The 21268-nt window shown below is 39.5% G+C and overlaps 1 long non-coding RNA gene across 5 annotated transcripts in view; it reads right to left on the bottom strand.

The window, feature by feature from the left end:
- The window catches only part of LOC114010328 (uncharacterized), a 256726-nt gene that overhangs the window by 164908 nt on the left and 70550 nt on the right, over nt 1-21268 (bottom strand). For all 5 annotated transcript variants that reach the window (XR_008745765.1, XR_008745766.1, XR_008745764.1 and 2 more), the window contains exon 3: nt 3218-3339. This is a non-coding gene — a long non-coding RNA (uncharacterized LOC114010328). The remainder of the gene's footprint in view (nt 1-3217; nt 3340-21268) is intronic.

Here is a 21268-nt window from a genome sequence, read left to right as displayed (position 1 = left end):
GCCACATATGACAAGTAAGAGCCAGAACATTACATCACCAACTCAACATACATTGCTGCAGCTCTGATAACCTCTTCAAGACCCTGTTTCTCCCTATGTCATTAGACTTGTGTCTCGTTTCCCTTTAAGCTATGGGAAGCACTTTTTGGCTAGATTCAGACAGCACACACTTCAGGTTGGGTGAGATGAGTGAGAAGGGGAAATGCCAACTTTGAGAATCATACTGGTTGAGGCCTAATAGCCCAGTGCTCTCAATTTTTGCGAGGCTGTGCAAGTACAAATTGGTAAAAATGAATTTACCAGAAGTTCTCAAGCAGTTATGCTATCAGGCGGCAAGTGAATGGGAATTTTGCAGACCTAAATGTTAACTCCTTCAGTATGCAAATACGGAACACAGAGAATAAAAATTTGAAGACTGCTATATAAGCACTGATCAAAGGTCCATCATGCGTAATGTCACATCTATGACAGTAATCAGTAATATGTATTAACAGAAAAATATAAGAAATGGAAAAGGAACAGTACTTTCCTGGTACCTTCTCTCAGCCCAAACAAACTCCAGGTCAGGGTCTTCAAGCCAGAAATTAAATATTATTTTTTTTCTCCCATTAATTTGTTCAGTTGGTGGGGTTTTTTTAACTGATATGGCAAAAGGTCATATATTGCCATTGTCAAAAAATAGAAATAATCCCATAAGCGCTGACTTCCAGTCATACTGTCTTTCCTTAATTTGGAATGTTCTACTATGTCCCCAAAAAGAAATAACTTAAGTCAAATTAGGTATTGCTAGTTCATTTGTGGTTAGTAACCAACAAAGGGAAGCACGTAAAAATGTGTTTTGTGTTCAGGGTGATACATCTCTTCTCTGTTCATCTAACTACCAAATAACATTGCCACAATTTTGGCCTCATATTATTAACATAAGACAGTTATTGAGCCTATACATTGTCTAATTTTTTCTAGTGGTTGGCCAGGTACACTGTGTTTATATATCATTAGCTTAACGATTGGGATTTTAACTTTGACATCCTCAAGCAAGTCATGGGTGCACAAATCCTATACAACAGCGTTAATGTTCCTATATTTAAGCAAATAAATTTCCAACATGGATTTTAAAACACTTTGTGATCTGTCTGTCCAACCATATACTCTGGATCTTATTTTCTGCTTTCCTGTCCCTGCAATGCCCAGAAGAGCATCAGGAATGTACGTAACATTGACCTTTGACTTTGTGTTAGATGTTTGTGACCAAATACAGAAGAAACAGAGCTCCGAGCTATGTAGTTTTAGGGTGGTTTTTTTTTTTTTAAATTGTCTTAAATATTTTATAGATCATTGCTATTAAAATTAACTCCACCACTCATAACTGTGATGCTGGTTTACTATGTAGCCACTTTTTATTAATGTGCAGGCATAATACTTGCTTAAAACATAGTCCTTAAAAGCATTGTATAACCTTAATTTTTATTAGGAGAAGAGGCTCCTCAGCATCTTGCAGAGATGCTATCAAAAGGAAGGTGTTGGAAATCTTAGTCCTGTCTTGCAGATGGCCAGACTATGTGCTTCTGAAATCTTCCTGTGGTTTATAGTGGCTTCTGAGAGAAGTAGAATTAAAGTGCTTCTAGTTCACTCAACTACACTGTCTCACCAGATCAATGAAAGCCTAAAAGCCTATTTTAGGAATTTATCCTGCTTCTTCCACCATGTACCCCCCCCAAGGCTGCAGCAAACATACACCCTACAAATAGTTCAGGTCAAAAAAATGTTTAGAAAAGACAATTCAACATCTTGTCTTAGCAACACGTCAAGTTATCCACTATAAAAGGCCTGTGTGGATACAGCTAATGTTGGCTGACATCGCCAAGTTTCTTCTTTAGTATGTGGTATATGGAATTAGGACAGTGACACATACAAGGTTGACTGTGGTTTCTAAAGATAGGAGTAGGTAGCTTGGTACTGACAAGAGTAAGTGTGTTCTACTGATGCAAAGTCCTTGAGGGAATAAAGATTTTTCATCCCTTTCTATGGTTCCCAGGGATCCTTCCAGGAAAGACAAATTCTTCCTTGGAATTAGGCAAGGAAGTCAGAAGAGAAAAAGAATAATGAAAAAGGGGCAGAGCAATAGGGAAGGCAGCCAACACATTTAGTAATAATGAATAGAGTTGGGTAATTATTCAGTTATTTTTCCAGAGTATTCATTTTCCCCAGAACAGCAAAAATAACTCAGGATATCCAAAAACCATGTGACCAACTTGTTTCTGAACTTATATTTTCAGCAGTTTGGGGGAATGAAAGACTAGATTAACAGAACAGGTTTTTTGCTCCCTCCTCTCCTTCTGCTCACTTAAACTTCAGCTTCTCAAAATTTACTTTCCTTCCTCTGCCCAAGGGATCCCAAATTAGGATGTTCACAAATTTCTGGCTATGAATATTTTCAGTCCATCTTGATGAAGCTGATACACTTTCTAAATCTGGGACAAAGCAAAATGAATCAAAAAGCTTTCTAACTCTTGCTTTGGGCAATCATCCGGGGATGACATGTCACTGTCACAGAAATTGTTTCAGCAGATGGTCTCCCACTGAAGTAACAACAAAGAAGAGCAGAACCTAAGAGCAGCCTGGTAGTAAGCACATTCGCTTTTGGAGAAACAAGGATAACAACCTGCACCAGTCTGGCAGAGGAGGAGTCACACCTGGACCTCCCACAGTTCAGGCAAATTATCCAATTCCCTCCACAGTCACAACACAACTCTTACAAATCCAGTCCATTTCACTTTCAAGTGCCCAAAGCATTTGGCAGGGCAGGGGCGAGAAGGGGAAGACTGACATGTATATGCATTTCAGATAAAAGAGGGAAAGTATTCAGCTGCTTGCTCCACACAGACCTTTGCCAACGAGACAGCTAAAAATATTAAGTATCCACGTTCTGAATCCTTGCACAGAGGTCAGCTGCATCTTCCTCAAAATATCTGCCAAATTTTAAAGTACATCTACTCCTCAGAAAAGTACAGTAAATGCTCAGAACAGGTGCCAGGTAAAAAAAAATCCATTTTGTTGAAGATCTTGAAGTTTAGTTTCATTCTGATTAGGAATGAAAAAAAAAAAATCCATAAAAAGAAATCCTAGGGACAAAAATGATGAACTCAAGGTGGTTTTTTGCACCTGCTTGTCTAAACACCACAAAGTACAGATTCCAATGACAATATCGAAATTTTACCTCCTAATGATGAAAAGGCACTTCAGCCTTCCTCTTTTTCTTTGGAACACTTCAATGAGAACAGTTTCACAACTTGCCTCCACTTCACTGAAACCAAATTTTCTGCGAGAACCCAAATGATCCTAAAAGGGAAAATAAGTAAAAAAACAGCTTGTACGCTGTATTTTTAAGCTGCAAAGCCATCTATCAGTAACAGTAGAATCTGCTGAGGAAAGTTGTTTGCTGAATATTCTAGCCACCTTGCTAATGCACAGTCTGGGAACGTAGTTCTTCATAGCTGCTGTGTATGTAATGAAACTGTGTGGTTATTCCATAGACCTTAGCTAAACAAAAGTGCCAGTGGGGAAGGAAAAAGAGCAAATACTTTGAGCAAAGAGAAAATGATCTCTACACAATCACTTTACACAACTGTTTTAGTGAATGAGCTTACTCAAAAGAATAGCGGTAGGAACTGAACTTTTTATACAAGTATTTTTATATATTATCCAAAAATGAATTAAAACATTCACCTCAAAATCAGGACTTTGATCATTCAGTTACACTCAAATAACAAGACATAGATATGATACCACGAGATGCGGAGTAATAAATTTCATAGCCTCAAAAGCTTGGAACTCACAGATATTTCAGCCTGCGAAGACACTGAAAATTTATTGAACAATATAATTAATAAAGATGATTCTCCTAGATCACTTGCTAAATAGTTTTGAAAAATAAATGTGTGAGAAAAGTTAACTCATACTTAGCTCATATTCTGAATCATAGTCTTCCTCTCCTGAACTATTTGTTCACCATACAGTACTTTAACTCCACACCTAAGAGAACATCGACCAGAACAACAATAAAAGAGGGAGAGAACAGTAAAACACACATTCTCAAACCAGAAAATGCCAAATTATATCCAAGGCAACTATTCAAGGTACTGAACTATCCTTGTGAGTAATTCCACCCACTGAACTCCTTCACAGGCAGTCTCACTATTTCTAAAGGAAGTCTATATTTTCCCCAAAAAAATAAGGAAAAAAAGTAGGATTTGTTTTAATCGCAGGGGTATTGGGTAAGATTTGAAATTAGCCACTTCATGAGTAAAGGACGTAGGAGTACCAAAGCAAGATGTCTGCAAGAACATGCTATTGTGACTTGTACCACTTATACAGGTTTGTGTTCAACCCAAGCATCTTATCTCTGCTCAGGGTAACAGGTCAATTGTTTGGATAATAATCCTTATCACCCTTTGCAATCTAGTCCTGGAGTCACTGGTCTAAATCTCCCCAAGAAGAGGGGTTCTATAGATCATACTTCCTACAAAGCTGCTTACACTGAAGATGCAGCTCTTATGGGGCTCAGCCAGGCAGAATGGATTTCCTGAAGACCAAGAAAATATGATACTACATAGATAAATCTGTTCATCAATGGATCTTGGAGGAATCCTAGATGGAAGATAGCAGGGAGACCCAAAACAAAGGCTGGAAATTTTAGATTTTCTTACACCAATCAGTTTGTCAGGTTAGCATGGTGTTTCAGCTAGGGCATTGACCATTCCATTATAGAGCCTGTCTCTAAATAGTTTAGGCTTATACTAAAATTGAAAAGTATTTTTTTCCAGGAAACTCAGTCATGCCCATCCCACCAGCTCTTGTTTTGTGCAGTATGCTTCTGCACATTAGGGCTCAGTTCCTATACACCGACGATTGCTATTTGACTTGAGAGAAGAGCACAGTCCTGTGCTTAATATTAGTCACAGAACTTGCAAAGAAGCCAAGCGGTCAATCCAGCAAGGGGCCTGTTGCTGCAGTTTTTATAACTCACCAGGGAAGTTTTTCTGCATCTACCTTACTGGCGGTAGATTCATGCTTGCTGTGGTGCCAGCGTGAGCCATGATCCTACATCGTACTGGAGACCCACACTCTGTGAGGCTGATCATTCTCTTCCCCTGATGAATTCCATGAGGAAATACTAACTCACTTGCCCTGTACTTCCCTGTTTTTACTATTTCCCTCAAGGGGATATTGACCATTACTATTAGATGAAATTAAGTGGCTGATGTCGAGAAGTAACCAGAAACTACACATGTTCTGTATTATACTCAGAAAGACAGAAAATATAACCACCGTCATTGTTAGATGAAGCTCTCAATGACAAGAACCTGGTTTTCCCCTTATCTGTATAGGCTTTCTCTCAGGAAAGAAACCCCACAACAAAAAGGCAGCCTCTGATGCAGAGCAGCATCGGCAGAGCTAGCCTGAGAGAAAGTCACACACACAGTCCCATGAAGAAGCTGGTTGATATTTCTGCAAACACTGTCTACAGGCTGTTTCTACCTACAAGTGAGAACCACCCCTGCTTTTCTTTCATATGACAAACAGTAATGATGACATTAGGAACCAGACCCAAAAGGAGTTAGTGCTATCTTTTCTGTAAAAACACAATTTGCATGTCTTTTCATACCTAGTCTAAGAGTGAGAAATATCAGGATAAATTGTGAAATAGAAACTGGGTCTTCCTCTTCTCCAAGAATTCCTTTTTCAGAAAAGGAGACGTTTTACCTCCCCAGGGGAGTTCTAGTCTTCCCTGAATTAAAGTACTTGTTTTGCACCCTAAGTGCATAGGACACTTCCCTTGTGTCTCCCACCCTCCAAAACCTCCAAACATTTGTTGCAGGGACACCAGCATTTGGATTGATGTTAAAAAACAAACATATCCTTGAATTTTGAAGAGAAAATGTGATCCTTTTACCTGAAAGATGAAAACCATAAAAAGCCAAAGTCACGGTAGTAACAGAAACAAACTTCACATTAATTCTTCTTGTAGCTTTCTCTGTTTGCAAGCTGCATGCTACCATGCCTCCTCTCCTGGCTGTCCTTATTCAAGCAGATCTCTCACACTTGTTTCATGACTGCAAAATTCTCTTCAGAGGGGAATTTTGTTTAATTTTAATTGCAGTTTGGCCACATCTTAAAATGGCTGTAAACTCTGAAGTTGGGGGCAGCGGAGAGCAGCAAAGCCTGTACGATTAGGCTGACATACAGCAATACTGCCACAATGAATTTTTTTCCATATCATCGTTTCTCCCATATTTAGCAACTGAATTCTGTGTTCAAACAGTTTTTTCAGAAGTCCCTTTTGCTGCAAGCCCCTCTTCCTCAGAAAGCGTCCCGAACTTTCATCAGTCATTTGCCCATTAGAAAAAGAAAACTGGGTTCAAAGCTGTAAAACAGCAAGTGTCACGTCAAGAGCAAGAATTTGTAGCAGATACTGTGACCTGACTGGTTTATTTATCAGTATCAAACGCAACTGCTAGCCTCGGAGATAACATTATTGAAATTCCAGCACTGCATGAACAACATGCTGCAACTTGTTTCCTAGCACAGTTTATCACTAAGTAATTCTTACAAGAAATTCAACATACTTCTGTCCAGAATTGGAGTGTTTTGGCTTCCTAGACTCAGAATTTCAGGTTCCAGAAGCAAAGTGAGAGTGGGTATGTGTGGGGAAAATGGTCTTTCCCATTTTTTGCAAGACAGAGAATCACTATGAGTGCAATCTCTGTATCTCCAGATTCACAAGTGACTGGTGCAAAGAGAATCAGTAAAAATTTTCATTTAATTTGACAGAAACATTTCTGTGCTAGTAATTCTCTTCTCTGCTTCACAGAATGAGCCATAATTTGCCTTTAACTCACAACAGGAACAGAAAAATTAAACAACAAGAATTCAAACACCTTCACTTTAATTTCTCTGACAAGGGATGTTTTAGACGTTTACAGATGCTCCCAAGAAGGAGCATGTCTGCAACAGCATTTCTCCTCTCAATAACTGAAGCCTTTTAAGCAATTCAATAAAAAGCAAAGGAAAATGAAAAGTAAAGTTGCGGAGAGAGGGTATCGTGGAGGGGAAGCGAGAATAAAAACATGCAGGCTTATGCAGCCAGCCATCTGCAAAGCTGAAGGTTTCACAAAGAAAAAAAGCTTCTACTGTTCCTGAATCAATGACTTCCCATTTACAAGCTAGCTGTATAGAAAGAGATTCAAAATGGCTCTCAAGGAATTCATGCCAGTCTTGAGGACTGTTTTCTCGGCTCAGTTTTCCCCCCCTCCTCCTTTCACAGTCACAAGGATGTAAGTATTTATCAGTCCTGTACCCGTGCCAGCATACACTGGAATGAGTCAAAGGGACCTGGCACTGAATCACAGGGATTTGTGTTGCTAATAAATACAGCAGGCCCCATCCATTGTTGATTAATTTTGACTGAAACCTAAACACCAAACAACAAACACTCTTCTGAACTGCTTTGGTACCCATTAGTTTGATGTGTTTATTAGACAAGACTGTATTCTTTCAAGTTTATTAACAACAGATTAGAGTATCTGCAAACAAATATAGTTTCATTATTTAAAGGTGTGGGCACCATACACTAATATTTTTAGGATTTGACAATAAACAAACACAAGAGTGCCATATCAGATTGTACTTAGGGTGGAAAAAAAAAGAAACCCTAGTTAATGTTGAAGAGCAGCCCAGTGCCAGCTCTTCACATTTTCGGAAATCACCACTCAGAAGATGCAGAATGATGCCTCTGGGATATCACAAAGACTAAAAATGAATTTTAAAAAAACCCTACTTTTAAAAAATCTGTGGAGGAACCATAGAAATTGCATTAGTTCATAGAGGGTTCAGAGTAAACAGAAGGGGGTTGGTACTTTTGTAGCATATTTTGCAGCTAAAGAACTTCCTTTAAACCCTGCATTAAAAGTTGTGGGAGATTCATTTGCCAAATCAAAGTATTCCAGCAGAGCTCAGCAAAACCATCAAATCTCACTATTAAACCTTGCGCTTATTTTCCCAAAGATTTTATATCTTGCAAACAGGTGTTTACTGAGCTGAAGCATCCGGTAACAACCAAACAAACTGTTAGCAAAATATTTATTTAATTGTTAAACCTTACGAACCCCTTGGTACCACCCTGCTCTCTGATAGTCAGTTTCCTTTGGTCTCCGCAGTCTTTTTTCTCTACAGCTCTCTCCTCTACACTTCATTTGCGGAACCCAAACTGCAGCAGAAGCCAAGAGGGATGCTATTTCATAACGAGACTGGCAGCTGTTCTTACACTACGAGCGACTGGAGGGCATCTCTTGAGCTATTCAGGAGCTGGGTTTCAGTGGGTCCTGTTGGGTAACTCAGAGCATCGACTTCCCCAGGTTACAAGACAGGAGGGATGCTGCCACAAATACCATCAAGTTGCTTTAGTTCCTAACTCCATCCTCAACCATACCCTGGGCTGAAATGGCGCTGCACGAGCCTGGAAAACAGTGTCTTCCCCTGCCTATGACATACTCCTTGAGAGCACAACGTGGAGGAAGTACAGTCTTGGCATCCAGCTTGCAGGCTTCGAAAGGTTAACAACCTTCCACTGCACTGAGAAAACGATTGCTTTTCCAAGCCTGGAGTTTCTTACAGTTTTATGAACTCTTGAAATACCACATTCCTCTGCTTCAAAGCTACAAAGCCAAGAAAAGCAAGCTACCTAGCTAGGCTTGGTAAAATAGTGGCAGGTCGCACAGCCTCTGGTGGCGATACCACATTTCTAGGATTATCTACATGCGTCCAGAGCCAGCTGATGTCATTGTGAGGCCACTCTCCACAATCTTTAAGAACCCATGGAGATTGGGGGATGTCCCAGAACACTGGAAGATGACTTAATGTCATCTCCACCTACACGAAAAGCTTAAAGGAAGATCCAGAAAATTATAGGCCCATCGGTCTTACTTTAGTCCCTGGGAAAGTTATGGAACAAACCCTCCCAGGGGCTATCACAAGTTAAATGAAGCACAGGACTGAGGAAAGCCAGCACGGATTCACCAAGGACAAATAGTGCTTGACAAACCTGATTGCTTTCTATGACAAAGTAACCTGATCGGTTGAGGTGGGATGAGCGTTGGACATTGTCTATCTGAATTTCTCCAAGGCTTTCAATATGGTTTCCCTCAGCCTTCTAGAGAAACCGATGTGTTATGATCTAGACAAGTGACCTGTGTGGTGGGCAAGCAACAGGTCACACCCAGAGGGTGGTGGTAAATAGCTCCCTTTCAAAATGGTAACCAGTCACAAGTGGAATCCCCCAGGGATCAATATTGGGCCCAATGCTGTTTAATATCTCTGTAAGCGACCTGGATGATGGGATTAAATGTACCCTGATTAAGTTTGCTGATGATACCAAACTGAGTGGGGAGATGGACACTTCAGAAAGGAGAGCCACGCTGCAGGAAGACCTGGATAGGCTGGAGGAGTGGGCTAACAAGAACTTTATGCAGTTCAACAAGGACAAGTGCAAGGTCTTGCACCTGGGAAAATATAATCCAGGAGTGCAGCAAGTCTGGGATCTACCCAGATGGGGAGCAGCTCTGTGGAAAAGGACCCAGGGTCCTGGTGGACAACAAGCTTAATATGAGTGAGGAGCATGCTGCTGCAGCAAAGAAAGCCAATGGGATGCTGGGTTGCATCAACACGGGCGTCACCAGCAGAGACAAAGAAGTCATCCCACTCTGCTCAGTGATTGTCAGGCAACACCTGGAATACTGTGTTCAGTTTTGGTCCCTGCTATGCAAAAGAACGTGTGGACAGGCTGGAGAGGGTCCAGAGAAGGGCCACAAAGATGATCAAAGGACTGGGAAGGCTGCCTTCTGAGGAAAGGCTGAGGGAACTGCGTTTGTTCAGCCTTGAAAAAAGAAGGCTTTAGGGGAGACCTTATCACCATGTTCCAGTATTTAAAAGGTGGCCACAAAGAAGATGAAGGCTACCTTTTCACAAGGACTCACATGGAAAAGACAAGGGGTAATGAGTAGAATTTACTCCTGGGGAGATTCCAGTTGGACACAAAAGGAAAATTTTTCGCAATGAGACCAAACACCACCCAGAGGAGTGGTGGATTCCCTAACATCAGACAATTTTAAGATTCAGCTGGATAGGGTGCTGGACCATCTTCTCTAGACCGTGCTTTTGCCAAGAAAGTTTGGACCAGACAATGCTTGAGGTCCCTTCCAATGTGGTATTCTATGATTCTGTGATGATTCTCAAAAAAAAAAAACCAAAACAACAAACCAAAGAACCTCTCTGCTAAATCCAGAAACTAAAGCTTTGACTAGGATGCAAGTGGTCACTGCAGAACACAACCAGGTAAATATTCATCAATTTTCTACTTACGCTATCTGTTCAAGTCTCTAAACAATAATGAAGGATGATTTCCCTTAATCTCCTGTGATAAACAAAAAATGAGTTTTGTCTACTCTTATTTTACTTCACAGACTAATAGAATATATGAATATGCTTTTTGTTTCTGTCATCAGTTTGATTTCAGTTATTTATTTCTTTTCAGACATTTACAAGCCTCTGAGTTTAGATGCCAATAAATTAAAGTGCATCATTATTACTTAGATGGATGACAACACTAAATTATCCTCCCTGTTTTCTCATATGGCATTTTAACCCAATCAAGGATCAAACTAAGGACAGTTCAAAAGGATTAAAACACAACTTCTTTGTTTGATGCATTGAAGTCAAATAATGATTTCTGCCTCAAGGGAAGCATGATTCATAACCATTAGCTGGCAATATTATAAGAACTCATAATATTAGAGTTTGCATCCTAAAGTTTTCAGAACCAGCAAAATTCTGGTCTACTAATACCTATGCACCCCCTGACAGAGTGGACTCCAAAAATGCCCTGCAGACATATTTCCATGGTAGCTCTACATCAGGTGCTGGGGCAACTGTGGGAGCCAAGTGTTCAGACTCAGTCCTTAGTTAGACTTCGGAATTAGAACTCTGCATCGATGCTCTCCATATTTGAGGAAAGATTAATATTTAAATGGTGAGAACCTCACCCATGTTTTCAATACCATAATAATATATGCTTTACCCTTTTCTTGTATGCAGGCTAACATTTCTTTTTTCTATTATGAATGCCACTGTACCTCAGACAGATGTTTGCACTGAGCAGGCTCTAATACCTAAGTCTTAGGTTACTTCGGTTAATTTAAAAATCAGTAATAAGATTGCTTTTATTGGAAAACAGTGACTTTTTTAGAAAAAATACTTATGCTTCTAACAGAAAATTTAATTTCTCACAGCATTGTTCTGTCACTAGTTTTATTAGAAATTTCTGAATACCCCAATAAGTAGCCCTCAATAAACAGTGATGAAATGTTTGTTCCACAGATCAGATAGTCAAGTGCCCAAAGACGTTTTCATTTAATGGGCCGTTTCAGGCATTATTTCAATGTGCTATGTTGTCATAACGATACTACAATGTCTGTTATTTGACCATATACTCATTCAAGAGGAAAAGTCATGCTGATCTTATCAAGGCTTATTAGCTTTCATTGTAGATTCAAATCCTGTAATTTATTAATCTGAAGATGAAGAGTACGTAATAGAAACTTCATGGAGTTTGAGTGGCTGTTTTATTTTACAGTTTCCAAAAGATTTGGAAATCTTTTGGCAGAATATCTTCCTATTGTTTTGAAGAACCTATCTTCACAAGCAGATGCGAATGTCATTATAGACAAAAGCTCACAGGAGGGCTTTGCATTAGAGGCTTGTTTGGTAGGGGTTTTTTTATCACCATCTCCACTCTGGCTTTTATTTCGTACAAATCATTTCATGTGTTCCTATTTAAGAAGGTTGAATGCAAACCACTCATCCAATTTTTCTGATGTTCTCATACTGTGTTCTGCTACCAGAGCCTATAATTGCCATAAAGCAGGTTGAATTGCACTGGAAAATAATCTTTTCACATTTTCACTGGCACATGAAAGACAACCTTTCAAGTAAAGTTCACCATACTTAGAGTTAAATGTATCCAAATAGCTGTAAATTTAGTTTTACAGTTTGGTAACTCTCGTTGATCTCAACTGAAATATTCCTGCTACTTTTTTCCTGTAGAGTTGCAACATATTTATATCCTATGAACCAAGACACTCACAGAATCACTGCTCAATGTCTTAATTTCTTCATGAGTTGGTAGAACTCAAGCCCACAGCAAAACTCCCCAGAAAAAAATCAGAAATCCTGCAGACTACATCAGGCAGTGATAATAGACCTTCTGTACTGACAAGATCAGTTTTTCACATTTATATGTGAGAAAAGTGCAGGGGAAAAGTACCAAGTCACTGCATTGGATCTGGAAATGACTTGTCTGGAAATGAAAGGAGAGAAGTCATCTTGGTGCTTTAAAACCTTGCAAAACTCTATCGAATGTGGCTGTTACAAAAATTAGTGAAGACATTCATAGCTTTCAGCAATATAACATCACACCTGCATCGCTGCTTGCCCCCATCCTCCTTTGGTTTATCAGTATGATTGTTCAAATAGAACTGCGTATTTCTCTCAGCCTCATAGAGAGCAAGCCTGGGTCTATTAAGGTGTCTTACCAAACACACCAAGCAGGTTGGCAAACTGCCAGTCTCCAAAAGACCTTCTGACCAGTGCCATGCAGTAAACAGGAAGCATTTCCAAAACAAACACGTTCTTTAACACGAGATATTTGGTCCTAGGCAGTCTGCATACATCTGCTTGACCAAAAATGTTACCATCTCTAAATATTAGGCAAAGCAGATACAACCTCTTCAGACAATGCACAGCTTGTTTCAACACACTAGCATCCCTTAAGGGTCCCACTGACTTGAAGGACAACGTCTTTAAAAATACATCTGCTGAAGTTTTTTGTTCAGCTCTTTTTCAGAAGCTATTACAAGGTCAAGAGAAACCAATGTGTTAAAAGCCAAGCACCTCAGCAGGTTTTTCAAGGAATTTCCAAACCAGGTTTCTTGTCTTGAACTAGTCTTTCTTTCCCAGCTACTCCATGTAAACATACAGGCACCTTTTGCCTAAAGCTGATACAGTCACAGAAGGAAGGAAGATCAATAATCAAGTCAGCATGTGAATACTGTATTATTAATTATGACAAAATAGTTACAAAAAGACAGTTACAAATTTGTTGCGTGGTGGTGGGTAGCAGGGTCAGGTTAAAAATGAAGGACTTTGATTCTACAAGAAGCCCAACTGACTTGCTTATAACAGCAGTTTGGTTGAATGTTATCATGTTTATTGTGTTAGTCATGCTAATTTAAAAATAACCCAAGGTGGAAATCAAGTATCTCTAACCAATGGTATCCTACTGCAACTAAGCCAACAGATTTATTTTTCTAATGTGTTTCTGTCATAGAGAAGGCTCAGGTACACCTCATTTTAACTTCTAGAAGTTAATATTTCTGAGATATGCTTTCAGTCTGGGGTTCAAGACAGCCTCAAGCCTAAAAGCAAGCCAGCTAAAGTCACCATTATTGCCTTAGTTTGGGCTAACATTATGAAAATATACACACATACATTTTCCTCCCCCTTTTCTAAATTTTTACCCAGCCTGCTGACTACTTAGAGCATTGCCTTAACCTTCCTCCTAACAAAATCAGTGGAGATCCCAGACTAACCTGGAAAAATAGGTTTCTAATAGCCCCCCTCTCTAATAGGTGAGATTATATATAAGCGTAATCTATATTAAGCTTAGAACAATGCTACAAAGCAGAAGAATTCTCACTCCCTTATGGCTCTAAAAAGCAATTTTTATATTTTTCTCCTGTGCAGGTCAATTTGGCGTGCACAGCATTAATTTTGAAGGAGGCTAACACTGCTAATGAAGGGTTTTCCAAATAGCACAAAGGAAGCATTTAATTACATTTGGGCCTGTTGAGCCCAAAGCCTAGTAAAACAAGTCAAAAGTGAGTTGAGAATAATAAAACAGCGTCTGTGTTTCACTCTGATTCCCTGAGTGAGATGGGGAATTTGCATAACATTTTAATGTAGAGTAAAACTGCAACTCTTGAGGTTAAGTTCTTTCAGCAACACACTAATGAGACAAACACCTTACAGCTAACCCTACTAATGATCCTATGTAAAAATTTAAATAGGGATAGGATTAGACAGGAAATTTCTCTTTTGCAGGGTGAATTAGGAAGATCTAAAAGGTTCTACAGTGCCTGCAGAGGCATTGAAATTACAGCCCAGATATAAGAAATACTGAGCTCATTATGCCAATGAGATGGCTACTGTGGTGCTTCATTCAGTGCCTGGGTTATAAATGCTAAGCTTAGACTCTTATCTCCAGGGTCATTTCATATGCCACTTGGTTCATACTGATATGTCTCCTAAGGCTGTATTTCCCCACATGCTCCTTTCTCAGACTATAGTAATTCATACAACTTGAAATCCTTCCATTCCTCTGTTTACTAAAACTAGCAAATGTTCAATAAACCTCCAACATGTCCCACACAGTCATGTGTTTCTAAGCCACCTGGCAGAATCTTGTCGTTATAGAAAAAAGTATTTGTGTCATCCAGTTTTCTCATGGTAACTGGTAGGAAGTAATTAACTAACATATTTGGGGGTCTGTTCACAAAGTGATCCCACGTTTTGTTTGTTTACTAAGACCAACAAGTATTTCATAGAAATCAGTTCTAAAAATTGACTAACGTGATTTTTTTTCTATTTGATTTCGGATCAACAAGATAGGATTACTTTTAATTTCTACCTTTTAAAATTTTTCCCAGAGTCATGAACTGGATTATAGTTGAATCATGTCAGGTCCATTTTATGTGGGACTTCTTCGTTCAAAAGAGGATTTGAAGGTCATCTTCTCCCATCTGTCTTGGTGTACACCTATCCAAGGAATTTGAGGATTTGGTAGGTTTAAAACCTATCACTTCTCCCTTGAAAATGTGATTAAATAGGCAATGATGACCCATCATATATTTACAGGGTAATCATATGACACCTTACCTTATACCTTAACCTAGGCATCTACATTTCCTGTACAGTCAGGGGAGAAAACGTCCTCCAAAAGATGACTGAATACTTTTTGTATGTTTAAAGGTAGAACGCTGTTCCCTGTTACTCCACAAACTCTCTTCCTGAGAAGAAATTTTCACTTCATTGTGTTCCAGCTGACCACTGCTTTTTTTTCATTGCTGATCTTGTTACTTCATACTGTCGTATGTGTCAGTGGCTCTTTTGCTATCTGTGCAGTGGTCTGTTCATATTCTCCTATGGTGTTGTTCCCACGAGGAATTCCTCAGAGCTAATAGCTTAATTTTCAACCCTCTTCTCCAGGCCACACAAGCTCTACAAATTCTGGCAACATAATATGATCCATTGCTGTTCACTTATCTTTTTCTCCAAATATCAGGCATTGTCTTCCATCAGTTATCGGAGCTGGCGCAGTTCCGTGGGCTGTTCTGCACACTGTAGTAACTGAGTTTTACATGCCTTTCTCATCTATCAGTACTTTTGTATCACTCCTTTAGTATCACGGGTTTTTTGTCAAGCACATTTCTATTGCTTTCTCTAGGTTTAAAACTTCGAGTGTTCATTAATAACTTCAGGAAAGTTATGTTTCAGAATACAGTCTTGCCTTTTATCAGACATTAAGCTAAGTTCCCAAACTCAAAATAGTGGCTTTTCAGCTTGAAAGCATTTAGTCACTTGGAAGAGCCTTACTTTTTTTTGGGGGGGGTGTGTGTGTGTGTGTGCACATCATTACTCTTCAGAATGCTACAGCAGTGTTTTGGTTGGCCTCCTTTGCCTAAGATAAGCTGAACACTATTCAGGTATTGCAGCAGAACTGCCTGTTGTCAGTGACCATTACCTGAGATACAGACTGAAGCATTACATACTATTCATTTGCTGTCTATGTAACCAAAGAGTTGCAATGGTGGTAGGTGTTCAGTTCTTCCCAGAATATTATCTTTGGCCATTGCATTTTCATCACTGTGTATTTGTTTAGTAATCACTCAAAGCTTTTGAGGGAAGCCTCTCCACCACCTGCACTCTATAGTCATTGCTGCTACGTAGTGTGGTTATTTGCAGAACTACAGCCTTCTACTAGAGTCTCTTAATAGCTCTGCCCGCAGAGTTTCTTTCCGATAACCCCTTTCGTCACCTCCAATCTTCAAGAAGAACCACAGTCACGTCCAGTATTCAAAGTAAACCAAACTAGCTGCCTGTAATGGTATAGAAAAGGAATAAAAGATAGTGAAGAAATTCTATTAAAGCTGTTTCTGTAATCTGTCTCCTGCCTCTACTGATTTCTTCAATAAAACAACATAATTTCATATATTAGACTTTCATACGCAGTTGAGATCTGTAACCTCTGCAACATCCAATTGCAATGGCATAAAAGCAGCCTCAGAACAGTTTAAAAGCAGCAGCAAAATCTGACAGTTTCAAGGCTTCGGTTGCAAGTCCTAAATATCTTATTTCTATACCTATTAAAATTAGTTTCAGGATTTGGGAATGACTGAGGTTCTGTACAAAACACAAATACAATAATATCCAGTGGGAGGAGTATTAGTAAGGCAATTGAAAAAAAAAAAGAAGTTGATCAAGTTGTTCAAGTTATCAAGGTCTCTCACAGAGCTACCCAGAACTTACTTTATTGAGTGGGAGGGGGTGAAAGACTGACTTCAGCTCAGACTGAAGTACTAGAAGCAGGGGAGTCATTTAGGCAAGTCTGACATTTGAGGATGCTTCCGTTCACCAATCAACTCCCTCTACTGAACATTTCCAGCATGGTGTCACACAACTGACTGCAGGGGGTTGAACTCAACAGCCAAAAGCAAGGGGCAAAACTATAAGGCCCGCACAGGGACTGACGTATAAATTCATATTTAACAATTTCAACTACACTTACATACTGTGCTACACCAGCAAGTCCATGGAGAACCAGTATCGCAAACAATTCACTATGCAAGTACAAATTTAATTTTCAAATGATAGTTTTTATCACTGCTTTTTTCTGTCTGTAAAAACACTCAGGGCAGTAGTACAATATGCTACCTCAGTCTGGAAAGAAAAAAGGAAAACTTGGAATTTTGTACAGTAGTGATCTGTAGTTTATATGGTCTCCCTCTGGGTCTAATACTCTGACTAATGACATTCAGAAAAAACAGTTCAATAAAAAAATGGAAGCTGAGGCTGTATCACAAACCGTACCTCACAAGCTATCAAACTTCAGACCTCCAGATTTCAATTAATCACAATCCATCATATCACATATACATTGGAAAAGGTAAATCAGACTCCATATCAGTCACCATAATTAATTTAAAGAATTAGAGTCATGACAGGCAATATAATTAAATGAGGCAGGTTTAAAAAGAGTTGGAGGGGAAGGTCGTTGTGTTTGGGTTTTGGGGTTTTTTGTATTTTATTTTTTTTTAACAATGTCATCTTCCAGTAACTCTTCTGTTTCATCCTATTCCATCTCAGCCTCGGAGGTTACAGACTTGGCTTCAAAGAATTTCTTGGCACTCTCATAGTCATAAAACAAATATTCTATAACTTCCAAGATCAAACACACTTTGGCGGGATGCAAAATAGCTACCTCTGCTCCAGTTTGGGCAGACACACTTGTAAAGTATTGAATTTTTGCCTCTGCACCTGAGCAGCACATGCTATATCATGAAATATGCAGGTCTTCATTATGCTTGCTTTTCAAAAAGATTGCTTGCCCTTCTCTACAACTAGAACTAGTATCTATTTGAATGTGCTTTTCCAAAAGTAATCAAACACCTCACAGAATCTATAAGAACCTTTTGTACTTCAGAAAATCCAAGATTGCTCTATTTTACTATTTTAAACATTGCTTTTAATACAAGTTGCACTGTCATGGGCAGAGACTGTCTGCTAAGGATTATGTCAAAAAATGTAGTTTTTGAAGGAAGGACTTCTTCTTTGGGAAAAAACTAAAATCTTTTAGATTTAGGAAAGAAAAACATTTGCAGATTTTGGTATAGTTTGAGGGGACAGAAATGATATCAACACAAGAAAAGCAGAGACAAGAAAAATCTGTATACCTTCAAGTACAAATGTTCCCTCTCCTTGCTTTCTAAAAACTGGACAGGAGTAAGTTTAAGGGTGAAATGTATTTAGAAGTCTTACTATTAAGAAAAAAAAAAAAAAGAAAGAAAGAAAAAAGATTGAAGAAAAAACAAGCAATGTACATAGGGTTTTCCAGCAATTGAAGCCATTCATGTCCCAAGAATCCTTCTTACAGACACGCTTACATTTAAAGACATGTACATGAGCTTCAATATGAAACAGCAAGATTAGCAGAACTATTCCTGAAAGACTGAATTCCCTGTTCCGGAGGTTGAAGAGGGAAAAGAGATAAATAGGATTTCTAAGCCATTCTGCATTATCTTCTTTTCTCTACTGCCACCTAAATCCAGGCCAAATAAGAGGTAAATGCAAGTCCCCTGGATAACACCTAGCCACAGAGCACTCCTCCGGCTCCCATCCTCCTTCCTTCCAGTCATGCCAGGACAGACATCTCAAGCTCCCTTTAAGCCAATATAAATCTTCCCTTCTCTCATTAAGGCAGCTTCCCAGCTGCTTTGCACTATACGGAGCAAAGCCACTGGAGCAAAGACTAAGCACCTTGCTGACTTTCACTGTTAATGCATTCCCTCATTCATACATTATTCAGTAACGCCGAACCGGCGTGCACCATGCATGCAATGTGATGGTACTCCAGAGACGGCATGTGCAGGAGGTGGCTGCACACCAACCTGCAAAACTATTCCAATACAATTATCTTCAACATCTTGGACTGAACTGCCAACACATTTGACTTCAGCAGGAGGAGTCATTGGCAGGGCAGGGAATGGACTATGCATATAATTAGTCAAGCTGTTCTAAAAGTTTCCATCAAAAAAACTGTGTTTCAGTGGAATGCACACATACTGCAGACCTCTGAGCCTTTCAACAGAAACCAAATAACCTGAGTTGCCTCCCATACTGGCTGTTAAATTCCTCAAGTCCTCTGGCCACATGCACAGTATGTTTCCAAATTCACTGGACAAGGTAGGGTCTTAATATTACAGCATAATATACGTAAATCTTTCTGTTGTTCTTTTTTTAAATACCAAATACACATGTGGTAATTACCCAGTAAAATTGCCAATATTTAATGCAGTAAGTCTAAACATTTAGATTATTACAGTAGCTTGACATTTGAAAAATAAATGTATTTCAACTTTGTAATGTAAACTGAAATCAGAAGCATCAAAGCTAAGCATTTTTAATGAATTGTTTTATATTTACATACACAGATCTGTGCATATATATACACACATCCCTGCTAGTACTTCCAAAATATAAAATCAAAATTCTGTTCTACAGAAAACACTGACTTGGAACAGAAACATTTTTCAAGTTTCCAGAACTCAAATACTGGTTCTCAGCATGGTTCCTGCAATAATAAGTGCCGTGGAAAAAAGCAAGAAGAAAATTAACAAGTTAGTATTCAAAGTGGGGTTTGAAAAGCACACAGCAAATGAGTCACAGGCCATGTTTTGAACAAAAAAACCCCCAGAAAACATAATATAGAATTCAGTAAGCACTGATGTTCTCAATGATGTAGGGATCAAGGAATTTGTAGGAAAAAAAAGTATGGCCTAACAATTTTGGCATTTGTAACTTGTTGCAACGTAAAGTACTCAAATGGTCCTTAAATACTATTTGTGAGCAAGAATACAGACTCAGAAGGAGAAAACAGACTGATGCTATACTGACTCTTTATTCCCTGGCTTCTAGAACTTTACAATATAATTCAAAATTTTGCAACTATAACATGACTTCCTCTGTACATATATCAAGACAACAATGTGCAATTTGATCTAGATTAGTAACCCAAATTTAAAGTTTGGAAAATTGATATACAGAGGTGAAGCAAGTTGCCTAAGGTCAGAGAAACTGAATAAGCAAGAGAAAAAACATCCAGTTCTCCTGACACGGGGGATCCTAAACGGGATTTGCTGCTTTACCACTTCTTTATCACGTCAATGTTAGAATTCTATTTTCCCCCCCATAGTTACTTATTCATAGGCTTTACAGGTCAGAAGGATCTCAAGGGCCGTCAAAGGTAATTCTAACAAGTTTAATAACGGTCAGACAGCATTAGGGAAGGAGGCCGGACAAGACAGAGCTGAATAGGCGTGAGGCCTCAGCACTCAGGTGAGCTCTCTGTCATACATAACTTTCAAGTTTTCTTCAGAGATCACTGACAGGGACTTAGAAGCAAAATCATAAGGTGAACTAAAAGAAAAAAAACCAAAAACCCAACAATAAAAAAAACCACCACCACACAAACAAACCAAAAAACCAACCTGCTTTCCATATGCAAATATCACCATCTATCTCTACTACAGTAACAGCCAAAGACCAAGGAGGGTCTGTTGTACTGGGCACCCACCAAGCAAGAGGGTCTTTTCCCCTGAAGAGCTTACAACCCAAACAGACCAGAGGCACAGCGGACAGGGGAGGCGTAGAAGAACATTGTTCATCCTCCCAGCAGCTCACAGCACCTGAGGATCACTGTCTTACCTTGTCTGCAGAAGGCGAGCAATGCCTCACCCATCAACAGAAATGCCATTTCCCTACTTATTTTATCTGACCACACCATTCTGCACAGGCGGCCTCTGGAAGCCCACAAGCACAGAGCTGGTCACCTGCAGTCTCCCTCAGCCCGTCCTCATTGCAATCGCTCAGAGAGCTGCACCAGAGCAATACCCGTCATGTTTCATGGTGTAGGGCAAGGAATCACACTACCCCATCTCTTCTGCAGTCTACAGTCCCCCATAGCCTCACACTTTCCAGGAGCTATTGAAGCTCTGAAGAGGCGACTGGCATTTAGATGACAGAATATTGAAAAGGTCAGGGCTGTACGGCACAATGCAGCCTTTCACAGGGCACGCCAGCTACTCAAATGCCATTCCCTCTTTCTGATGACAAAGGCCACAGAGCACAACAGGAAACAAACCAGCATAATCACATGCTTTCAAGAACTAGCAGGCTTTGAGTTTCTTCATAAATCATGAGGTAGGAAAGATCATCAAATTCTTTCAAACGTGGCTTCTTGAGCTCACAACACTCGGCGCTGACTGCTGCGCTTTGCAAGCCAGCAGCTTCTTGCCACCTCCATCGCAGACTGAATCCGTTCCCT

The sequence above is a fragment of the Falco peregrinus genome, chromosome 2 (genome assembly GCF_023634155.1).
Source record: "Falco peregrinus isolate bFalPer1 chromosome 2, bFalPer1.pri, whole genome shotgun sequence".
Classification (NCBI taxonomy): domain Eukaryota; kingdom Metazoa; phylum Chordata; class Aves; order Falconiformes; family Falconidae; genus Falco; species Falco peregrinus.
The sequence above is the reverse complement of the archived record's forward strand: the minus strand, read 5'-3'. Positions and strand labels throughout refer to the sequence as shown.